Source organism: Oncorhynchus kisutch, linkage group LG19, assembly GCF_002021735.2.
Source record: "Oncorhynchus kisutch isolate 150728-3 linkage group LG19, Okis_V2, whole genome shotgun sequence".
NCBI lineage: Eukaryota > Metazoa > Chordata > Actinopteri > Salmoniformes > Salmonidae > Oncorhynchus > Oncorhynchus kisutch.
The window spans coordinates 22876353-22888710 of record NC_034192.2 but is presented as its reverse complement, the minus strand read 5'-3'; positions in this window follow the sequence as shown (position 1 = coordinate 22888710).

Here is a 12358-nt window from a genome sequence, read left to right as displayed (position 1 = left end):
GTTTTATTGACTCTACGTTTGTTTATCCCATGTGTTGTTGTTTTTTTCAAACTTCTTCATTAACTTGGCCAGGTTACAGTTGTAATCTAAAACTTTTTCTCAACTGGCCTACCTGGTTAATTAAATAAAGGTGAAATAAAACATTAAAAAAAATATTTGTAAATCGAGACTTTCTGATATTTTTTAGTTCATGGACCTCACTCTGGTATTTAGTGTCATGGCAGGAATCTGTGAGTGGGAGGTATGGGAGGAGTCGACAGTAGGGAGTAATCATTACCCTATAGTATGCACAGTAGACCGGAGGGAGGAGGACATGTCAGTGGATGAGTAGGCAGGTGGATGTTCGGAAGGGCAAAGTGGGACCAGCTTCAGGAGGTGATGGAATGAGAGAGGAAGTGGATAGTGTGAATAACTGTTTGAGAACATCTTTAGTCGGGGCAGCTACTGAGGCTATACCTAAGACTTCAGGCATTGGGAGGAGGAAAGCAGCCCCATGGTGGACGGAGGAGTGAGGGGCAATGGTGAGGAGTAGGAACATGGCATTTAGAGTACTGAAAAGGACACATAACTTCCAACATCTGATTCAGTATAAGCAGGCCCAGGCCCTGGCGAGGACAACTATCCGTCACACAAAGAGGTCATGTTGGCGTTGGTTCTGTGACACCACTGGAAGGGTGACACCAATGGGAAAAGTGTGGGGGATGATTAGGAGGATGAAAGGGGTGAGAAAGGAGTGGTATTATCCATTGTTGACGAGTGGGGAGGATATGGCAGTAACAGATGAAAAGGAAAAGGCAGAGATGATGACCAAAGCCTTTGTCCAAGTGCATAGCTAGGCAAATTTGTCAGAGGAGGGGCAGAGGAGGAGAGAGAATGAGAGGGGAGCACTGACGAATGCTGGATAGGAGGAAAGATGTACAGTACTAGTCAAAAGTTTGGACACACCTACTCATTCCAGGGATTGTCTTTATTTGTACTATTTCATACTTTCTAGAATAATAGTGAAGATATCAAAACTTTGAAATAACACATGGAATCATGTACTAACCAAAAAAGTGTTAAACAAATATTTTAGATATTAGATTCTTCAAAATAGCCACCCTTTGCCTTGATGACAGCTTTGCACACTCTTGGCATTCTCTCAACCAGTTTCACCTGGAATGCTTTTCCAACGGTCTTGAAGGAGTTCCCACATATGCTGAGCACTTATTGGTTGTTTTTCCTTCACTCTGCAGTCCAAATCATCCCAAACCATCTCAATTGGGTTGAGGTCGGGTGATTGTGGAGGCCAGGTCACTGAGGCAGCACTCCATCACTCTCCTTCTTGGTCAAATAGTCCTTACACAGCCTGGAGGTGTGTTGGGTCATTGTCCTGTTGAAAAACAAATGATAGTCCCACTAAGCGCAAACCAGATGGGATGGCGTATCACTGCAGAATGCTTTGGTATACATGCTGGTTAAGTGTGCCTAGAATTCTAAATAAATCACTGACCGTGTCACCAGCAAAGCACCCCCACACCATCACATCTCCTCCTCCATGCTTCATGGTGGGAACCACACACGTGGAGATCTGTTCACCTAGAATTCTTCTCAAAAAGACAATGTTTGAAACCACAAATCTCAAATTTGCACTCATCAGACCAAAGAACAGATTTCCACCGGTCTAATGCCCATTGCTCATGTTTCTTGGATTGGGGGAGACGAAGCAATGAAGAGCCGTCTCCAGGTCTGGGGGTGAAAACCAGAGGACAGGCTGGCCGATGACCCAATAAGGGTGCAGAATGCCTTCCAGAACCGGGATGAGAACTGAGGACCACAATCGGAGACCATGTCGACTGGAAGTCCATGGATCCGGAAGACGTGCTGCACCATGACATGAGCTGTCTCCTTGGCTGAGGGTAACTTGGGAAGGGTAATTAAACGGGTGGCTTTAGAAAACCTATCCAACACCGTCATTATCGTGGTGCTGCCATCTGATGGAGGGAGATCAGTAACAAAGTCCAGGGATATATGTAACCAGGGGCGATGAGGAACAGGGAGTGGTTGAAGAAGGTCAGCCGGAGCTTGACGCAGAGTCTTATTTTATGCACACACAGTGCAGGCGGTGATTAATGCGGAGACATCAGGAACCACGGAAGGCCAACAAAAGCGTTGTCGAATGAAAGACATGGTACGACGGGAGCCTGGATGGCAGGTCAGTCTCGAGGAATGTGACCATTCCAGGACCTGGGAACGGGCAGAGTCCTGGACAAACATCCGGTAAGCCGGACCCCCCCCCCCCCCCCCCCCCCGGGAACGCTGCGACTTAGGCACCAGGCTCTCTATACCCCAGACAAGTGCAGCTGCTAGACAGGAGGTGGGGAGGATGGTCTCGGGGTCAGACGGAGTAACAGCGTGAGAGTACGTCAGGCTTCACATTCTTGGACCCCGGGCGGTAGGAGAGAGGGAAATTGAAATGGGTGAATAACAGGGCCGAACGAGCCTTCCTAGAATTGAGGAGCTTGGCGGTACAGAGATATTACAGGGTCTTACAGTCCACACTAAGATTGGATGTTCTGCCCCCTCCAACCAGTACCTCCACCCCTCCAATGCCAGGAGTTCTCGATTTCCCACATCTTAATTCCTCTCAGCAGGGGTAAGACAATGGGAGAGAAAAGCGCAGGGGTGCAGCTTTTGGTCCTGGTCAGAGCGCTGAGACAGGGTGGCCCCCACTCTGACATCTGAGGCGTCGACCTCCACCACAAACTGGTCCGTATGGATTAAGATGGGGGCTGTAGTGAATCAATGTTTGAGGTCCAAGAATGCCCAGTCAGCTGCTGGAGAACACATGAATAGAACCTTGGGAGAGGTGAGTGCTGAGAGGGGGGAAGCCAGGGTGCTGTAACCCCGGGTGAAGCGGCGGTAGAAGTTAGCAAATCCCAGGAAATTTTGCAGCTGCACTATGGATGTGGCTTGAGGCCAATCCACTACCACTCTCACCTTGTCTAGATCCATCTGTATATGTCCTGCAGCAATGACGTATCATAGGAAGGAGATGGTGGAGCGATGTAATTCACACTTGTCTGCTTTAATAAAAATCTGGTTATCCAGGAGACGCTGAAGGATCTGTTGGACATGCTCTTGAGCTGAACAGAAAAACACAAGGACGTCGTTGAGGTAGACAAACACAAACCGGTTCAGCATGTCCCAGAGCACATTGTTGACCAGTGCCTGGAGCGTTGGTCAGTCCAAATGACATGACAAAGTACTCATAGTGCCCACTAGCCATGTTAAAGGCTGTCTTCCCGTATCCGAACCAGATGGTAGGCGTTCCGAAGATCCAATTTTGAGAAGATGGTCGCTCCCTGAAGAGGTTCGACAGCCAAGGAGATTTTTAACCGTGATGTAATTAAGGCCCCAATAGTCGATACACAGGCATACACGCGGAAGAGGCAGATGGACGAACACTCCCTGCAGTGAGAGAGTCTTGGTTTCTGGACCGACAGGGAGAGATCCGAGGCTTCTCCCAAGCCTGCAGGAAGAAGTCCCGGGTCAGGCTGTGCCGACTTAAGACACTGGACATGGCGGAATGGGCTCCAACCCACGATAGAACCAGTAGCCCAGTTGATCAGGAGATTGTGCTCCTGGAGCCATGAATACCCCAAAACCACAGGTACATTAGGAGATTCTATGAGATGGAACTGCATAGACTCACTGTGATTTGCTGATACTCGCAGGTTGATGGGAACCGTATTGCAGGTGACTCTGCCAATAGAGCGCCCATCCAGCGCTCTGATGTCCATGGGAATGGAGAGGGGTTGAGTGGAGATTCCCAGCTCCGACACCAAGGTAGCGTTGTTAATTAAAGCTCTCGTTGGCCCCAGAGTCAATGAGCACACAGAAAGAAATATAATGTCCTGTAGTCCCACAATACCGACAGCTCCTGGTGCTCAACCTGCGTAAATGTTCATCCAGAGACAATCTAGCCCTTCCCAGTAGCTTGGGCTCTGTAGGAGGCGAGTCGACTGCCCTCTGTGATTCCCGTGAGCACTCGGGTGACCTCGGATTCTCTCGGTAAGGTGGACGTTGGGAACTTCCGGGATTCCTCTGAGGCAAGGTGGGAGCAGCGGACAAGCGAGTGTGACTTGGAACAGACCTCCTGTCCCTTCTATGTTCCAGTAGCCGCCCATCGATCCTTAAGGTCAATGCGATGAGGGAGTCGAAATCCATGGGAAGCTCCCGGGCTGCGAGCTCGTCTTTAACCTCCTCTGATAATCAGTGAAGGAACATGTCGAAAAGGGATTATGGATTCCAGGCACTCTCGGCTGCCAACGTGTGAAAATCCACTGCATAGCCTGCCACACTATGGGAGTCTTGATGTAGTTGGAGCAGCTGACGAGCAGCCTCGCTCCCAGACAACGGATAATCTAACACTTTCGTACCTCCGCCACAAACTCCTCCAGACTGAGGCAATCAGTGGACTGTTGCTCTCACACTGCCGCAGCCCAGGCGAATGCCCTCCCGGACATCAGCTTTATGAGGTACGCTATCTTCAAGCTTTCCGAGGAGAATGAAGAAGGCTGCAGCTCGAAGATGAGGGAGCACTGGGAGAGAAAATCCTGGCAGGTTCCAGAATCTCTAACATAGCGCTCCAGAGGAGGTAAGCGAGGTTCTAGGCTGGGAAGAAGCACCGCTGGTGGCAGGGTTGCAGAGAGTCTGGAGGATTACTGTTATGGCTTGCTGCCTAGTAGGGAATCCGCGGAATTGCTCCAGCAATGTACTGAATGCATGGTCATGGCGTTCTGCCAGGGTATGGAGTTCCTCCATAAGGCTTTGCAGTAACTCATTGTGTCTTCCAATGGTGGCTCCTTGGGAGGAGACAGCGTTGCGGAACAGGTCCGAGTCTGCTGGGTCAGTTATGGCTAGTTCCTACTATCAAGGCTCAGGCTAAGACCCAGATGTAGACACAGGAGGCGGATAATACGCGTCTCAGAATTTATTATAGTCGGGGCAGGTAAAAGGTAAGTCAAGGCAGGCAAAAAGTCGTAATCCAAATCAGAATCAGGCAGGTACAGGACGGCAGGCAGGATCAGGGTCAGGACAGGCAGAAAGGTCAGAATTGGGAAAAACAAAAACTAGAGCACAGGAAACACGGGAACACACCGATAGGACTTGACTTGGCGGGACAAGACGAACTGGCAACAGCCAAACAGAAAACGCAGGTATAAATACAAAGGGAATAATGAGGGGAGGTGGAAGACACCTTGTGGGGGGTGGAGACAAGCACAAAGACAGGTGAAACATATCAGGGTGTGACAGGACTGTCGTTTCTCTTTGCTTATTTGATCTGTTCTTGCCATAATATGGACTTGGTCTCTTACCAAATAGGGCTATCTTCTGTATACCACCTCTACCATGTCATAACACAACTGATTGTCTCAAATGCATTAAGAAGGAAAGAAATCCCACATATTAACTTTTAACAAGGCACACTGTTAATTGAAATGCATTCCATGTGACTATTTAATGAAGCTGGTAGAGAGAATGCCAAGAGTGTGCAAAGCTGTCATCAAGGCAAAGGGTGGCTGCTTTGTAGAATCTCAAATACAAAATATGTTTTGATTTGTTTAACACTTTTTTGGTTACTACATAATTCAACACATAATGTGTTATTTCATAGTTTTGATGTCTTCATTATTATTCTACAATTTTGAAAATAGTGCAAATAAAGAAAAATCCTTGAATGAGTAGGTGTGTCCAAACTTTTGACTGGTACTGTAAATTATGCGTTGAATGCACCATTTACCTTGGCAGATATGAAAAGGGCAATAGGTAAGGCTGGGTTAACTTCCCCTGAGAAAGATGAGGTGTGCTATGTTATATTGGCCCATCTAGTGATGAAGCACTGGATAAGGAATTGGTGTTGTACAACTGGGTGTGGGAGGAGGGGAAACTACCAGGCTGCTGGAAGGAGGAAGTAGTGGTACCAATCTGGAAGCCAGGGGAGGACCAAACGAGGCCAACAAGCTATCAGCCAATAGCTTTAACATGTATGTAGGATTACGGAATGAATGAGAGGCTAACTTACTTCCTGGAGAGCAGGGGGCTAGTATCGCCACATCAGAGTGGGTGGGAGGAAGGTGGGAGATGAGGTACGCTTGAGGTTATATGGGAGAAACTTGGAGGTGGGGGCCTTCAGATTCCTTGGGGTGTACTTTGACACTAGGCTGACCTGGGCAGAACACATTGAGAGAGTGGTGGGAAAGTGTAAGAAGGTGCTAAATGTGGGGGGCTGGGAGTTCCTCATTGAGGGCCATCTATGTTGCATTGATCTGATCTGTAATAAACTATGGCAGTATAGCGTATGGTTCGGCAGCCCGGACCTCACTGGAAAGGCTAGATTCAATCCAAGATGGGGTAGCAGTGCAGACGTGGTTTGTTGTCCCTCTCGTTTACTTTTTAAATTTTTCATATTTTTTGTATATATTCCAATTTATTTTTCAATCTCTTTTTCCATTTTTAAATAAATATACCTTCCGGTAACCCGCCTCACTCAATGTGACACGGATCCACAATTTCTTTAGACCCTATAGCCAAAACTTTCATCAGAAGGTAGCCAGCTAATTAGCTAAGATACTAGCTATTTAGCCATTGTTAGCCACTGCTAGCGGTCTTTACCCTCTGCTCAGGAACCAGCCGTTTTTTAAGCCTGGATAATACCTGCTAGCCTCGGTCTACAATTCCAGATTCCTGCCGTAAACCATTGACCATTGATCATCACAGCTAGCTAGCTGCCACTGAGTGACCCAGCCCCAAAGCTAGCCCTGAGCCAGGCGCATCTCCTGGCTAGCAAATAAAATTAACACCACTACAATACCTCTTTCGCCCTTTGTCATGGTCCCTTCGTCGACATGGCGCCGTACCACCACGACTGGTCCACAGACGTAGCTGTGCCATCAACCGGCCTTTGCCGGACGACGGAGCAGACGATTCTACTTACCCCGGACTGCTAACTTTAAACGCTGTTTCTCCCGCGTGCTAGCGTGACACTGGACCCTATGATCACTTGGCTACATAGCTGATGCCTGCTGGACTGTTCATTTATCACGGTACTCCACTTTGTTTACCTCTGTTCATCTGTCGGCCCTAGCCCCGAACTCAGGCCCAGTGTGTAGTTAACCGACCCTCTCTGCCCATTCATCGCCATTATACCTGTTGTTGTTGTCTTAGCTGATTAGCTGTTGTTGTCTTACCCATTGTTGACTTAGCTAGCTCTCCCAATCAACACTTGTGATTGCTTTATGCCTCACTTTATGTCTCTCTCAAATGTCAATATGCCTTGTATACTGTTGTTTAGGATAATTATCATTGTCTTGGTTTACTGCGGGGCCCCTAGTCCCACTGTACATGCCTTAGATACCTCCTTTGTCCCACCTCCCACACATGCGGTGACCTCACCCAGTATAACCAGCGTGTCCAGAGATGCAATTTCTGTTATCATCACTCAGTGCCTGGGCTTACCTCCACTGTACCCGCACCCCACCATACCCCTGTCTGCACATTATGCCCTGAATCTATTCTACCACGCCCAGAAATCTGCACCTTTTATTCTCTGACCCCAACGCACTAGACGACCAGTTTTGCTAGCCTTTAGCCGTACCCTCATCCTACTCCTCCTCTGTTCCTCGGGTGATGTGGAGGCTAACCCAGTCCCTGCGTGTCCCCAGGCACTCTCATTTGTTGACTTCTGACTTCGAAAAAGCCTTGGTTTCATGCAATGTTAACATCAGAAGCCTCCTCCCTAAGTTTGTTTTACTCACTGCTATAGCACACTCCGCCAACCCTGATGTCCTTGCCGTGTCTAAATCCTTTCTTAGGAAGGCCACCAAAAATTCTGAGACTTCCATACCCAACTACAACATTTTCCGTAAAGATAGAACTGCCAAATGGGGAGGAGTTGCAATCTACTGCAGAGATAGCTTGCAAAGTTATGTCATACTTTCCAGGTCTATGCCCAAACAGTTCGAGCTTCTAATTTTAAAAATGAATCTGTCCAGAAATTAGTCTCTCACTGTTGCCGCTTGTAATAGACCCCCCTCAGCTCCCAGCTGTGCCCTTTACACTATATATGAATTGATTGCCCCCCATCTATCTTCAGAGTTTGTTCTGTTAGGTGACCTAAACTGGGATATGCTTAACACCCTATCAGTCCTACAATCTAAGCTAGATGACCTCAATCTCACACATATTTTCAAGGAAACCACCAGGTACAACCCTAAATCCGTAAACATGGGCACCCTCATCGATATTATCCTGACCAACTTGCCCTCCAAAAACACCTCTGATGTTTTCAATCAGGATCTCAGCGATCACTGCCTCATTGCCTGCATCCGCTACGGGTCCGTGGTCAAACGTCCACCCCTCATCACTGTCAAACGCTCTCTAAAACACTTCTGCGAGCAGGCCTTTCTAATCGACCTGGCCCAGGTATCCTGGAAGGATATTGACCTCATCCCATCAGTCGAGGATGCCTGGTGGTTCTTTAAAAGTTATTTCCTCACCGTCTTAAATAAGCATGCCCCTTTCAAAAAATGTAGAACTAAGAACAGATATAGCCCTTGGTTCACTACAGACCTGACTGCCCTTGACCAGCACAAAAACATCATGTCGCGGACTGCAATACCATCAAAGAGTCTCCGTGAAATGCAACTTTCAGAGACGTCAGGAACCAATACACGCAATCAGTCAGGAAAGCAAAGGCTAGCTTTTTCAAACAGAAATTTGCATCCTGTAGCTCTAACTCCAAAAAGTTTTGGGACACTGTAAAGTCCATGGAGAACAAGAGCACCTCCTCCCAGCTGCCCACTGCACTGAGGCTAGGCGACACGGTCACCACCGATAAATCCATGATAATCCAAAATGTAAATAAGCATTTCTCCACGGCTGGTCATGCTTTCCTCCTGGCTACTCCAACCCCAGCCAACACCCCTCGCAGCTACTTGCCCGAGCCTCCCCAGCTTCTCCTTCACCCAAATTCAGATAGCAGATGTTCTGAAAGAGCTGCAAAACCTGGACCCGTACACATCAGCTGGGCTAGACAATCTGGACCCTCTCTTTCTAAAATGATCTGCCTTCGTTGTTGCAACCCCTATTACCAGTCTGTTCAACCTCTCTTCCGTTTCGTCCGAGATCCCTAAAGATTGGAAAGCTGCCGCGGTCATCCCCCTCTTCAAAGGTGGTGACACTCTAGACCCAAACTGTTACAGACCTATATCCATCCTGCCCTGCCTTTCTAAAGTCTTTGAAAGCCAAGTTAATAAACAGATCACTGACCATTTCGAATTCCACAGTACCTTCTCCGCTGTGCAATCCGGTTTCCGAGCTGGTCATTGGGTGCACCTCAGCCACGCTCAAGGTACTAAACGATATCATAACCGCCATCGATAAAAGACAGTACAGTGTAGCCATCTTCATCGACCTGGCCAAGGCTTTCGACTCTGTCAATCACTGTATTCTTATCAGCAGACTCAATAGCCTTGATTTCTCAAATGACTGCCTCGCCTGGTTCACCAACTACTTCGCAGACAGAGTTCAATGTGTAAAATCGGAGGGCCTGTTGTCCGGACCTCTGGCAGTCTCTATGGGGGTACCACAGGGTTCAATTCTCGGGCCGACTCTTTTCTCTGTATATATCAACGATGTCGCTCTTGCTGCGGGTGATTCCCTGAACCACCTCTATGCTGACGACACCATTCTGTATACATCTGGCCCTTCTTTGGACACTGTGTTAACTAACCTCCAAACGAGCTTCAATGCCATACAACACTCCTTCTGTGGCCTCCAACTGCTCTTAAACGCTAGCAAAACCAAATGCATGCTATTCAACCGTTCGCTGCCCGCACCCACCCGCCCGACTAGCATCACTACTCTGGACGATTCTGACCTAGAACTAAAAATACCTAGGTGTCTGGCTAGACTGTAAACTCTCCTTCCAGACTCATATCAAACATCTCCAATACAAAGTTAAATCTAGAATCGGCTTTCTATTTTGCAACAAATTCTCCTTCACTCACGCCGCCAAACTTACCCTAGTAAAACTGACTGTCCTACCGATCCTCGACTTCGGCAATGTCATCTACAAAATAGCTTCCAATACTCTACTCAGCAAACTGGATGCAGTTTATCACAGTGCCATCCGTTTTGTTTCTAAAGCACCTTATACCACCCACCACTGCGACCTGTATGCTCTAGTCGGCTGGCCCTCGCTACATATTCGTCGCCAGACCCACTGGCTCCAGGTCATCTACAAGTGTATGCTAGGTAAAGCTACGCCTTATCTCAGCTCACTGGTCACGATAACAATACCCATTTATTTACTTTGCTGCTCTTTTGCACACCAGTATCACTACTTACACACCATCATTACTTTATTACTATGGCCTATTTATGGCCTTACCTCCTCATGCCATTTGCACACACTGTATATAGACTTTCTTTTTTTCTAGTGTGTTATTGACTGTACGCTTGTTTATTCCATGTGTAATTCTGTGTTGTTGTTTCTGTCGCACTGCTTTGCTTTATCTTGGCCAGGTCACAGTTGTAAATATTCTCAACTAGCTTACCTGGTTAATAAATAAAGGTGAAATAAAAAAATAAAAATACAGGGGCAAGGACTCAGAATATGTAGTGGGGCGTTTCAGGCCTTCCCAGTGTCTGCGCTACAAGTGGAGATGGGGGATATGGCATTGCCGATTTCTAGACAACAGCTGGCAATTAATTATTGGGTCAACCTACAGGAACATGGGGTGTCTCATCCTGGAAAGGGATTTTACTGGTGTGCTGGGAACATGAGAGAGGACAGAACACAAGCTTTGGGTGGGTGGGTAATACCCAGGCGAAGAAGATGGGATTGTATGGAAGGGAGTTAAGTCCAATGGTAGCTATTCCTGTGAATCCACCATGGCTGCTCTCGCCTCCAGTAGTTGATCTAAAAGTGTTGGAGAGACAACGGAAATATGGGAAGGGTGTTGATCCATCTTATTTGTTTAAAATAAATATGGATACTGTATATCAGGATGCTGTAGCCATTTACACAGATGGTTCAAAAGATCCAAGTACAGGATGTACTGGGTCAGCATTTGTAGTGCAGGAATGTGGTCAGGAATGTATATGGCTGTAAATACGGCGGAACTGTTGGTCATACTGTTGGCCTTGCAGTGGGTGGAGGAGGTGAAGCCAGAGAGAGCAGGTTTTTGCTCTAATTCATGTGCAGTGTAATTCACTGGCAAGTGTCTTCACTGACATTTTCAATCTGTCCCAGACTGAGTCTGTAATACTAGCATGTTTCAAGCAGACCACCATAGTCCCTGTGCCCAAGAACACTAAGGTAACCTACCTAAATGACTACCGACCTATAGCACTCACTTCTGTAGCCATGAAGTGCTTTGAAAGGCTAGACATGGCTCACTTCAACACCATTATCCCAGAAACTCTAGACCCACTCCAACTTGTATACCGCCTCAACAGATCCACTGATTTGGCATGGGTCCTGAGATCCTCAAAAGGTTCTACAGCTGCAACATCGAGAGCATCCTGACCGGTTGCATCACTGCCTGGTACGGCAATTGGTCGGCCTCGGACCGCAAGGCACTTCAGAGGGTAGTGCGTACGGCCCAGTACATCACTGGGGCAAAGCTGCCTGCCATCTAGGACCTCTACACCAGGTGGTGTCAGAGGAAGGCCCTAAAAATGGTCAAAGACCCCAGCCACCCCAGTCATAGACTGTTCTCTCTACTACCACAGTACCGGAGTGCCAAGTCTAGAACAAAAAGGCTTCTCAACAGTTTTTACCCCCAAGCCATAAGACTCCTGAACAGGTAACCAAATGGTTACCCGGACTATTTGCATTGTGTCCCCCCAACCTCTCTTTTACGCTGCGGCTACTCTCTGTTTATCTTATATGCATAGTCACTTTAACTATACATTCATGTACATACTACCTAAATTGACCCGAACAACCAATGCTCCCGCACATTGGCTAACCAGGCTATCTGCATTGTGTCCCACCACCCACCAACCCCTCTTTTTACGCTTCTGCTACTCTCTGTTCATCATATATGCATAGTCACTTTAATGATACCTACATGTACATATTACCTCAATTATCTTGACTAACCGGTGCCCCCGCACATTGACTCTGTACCAGTCGACACCCTGTATATAGACCCGCTGCTGTTATTTTACTGCTGCTTTTGAATTATTTGTTACTTTTATTTTCTATTTTTTACCTTAACACTTTTTTTTCTTAAAACTTCTTAAAGCATTGTTGGTTAAGGGCTTGTAAGAATTTCACTGTAAGGTCTACATCTGTTGTGTAGAC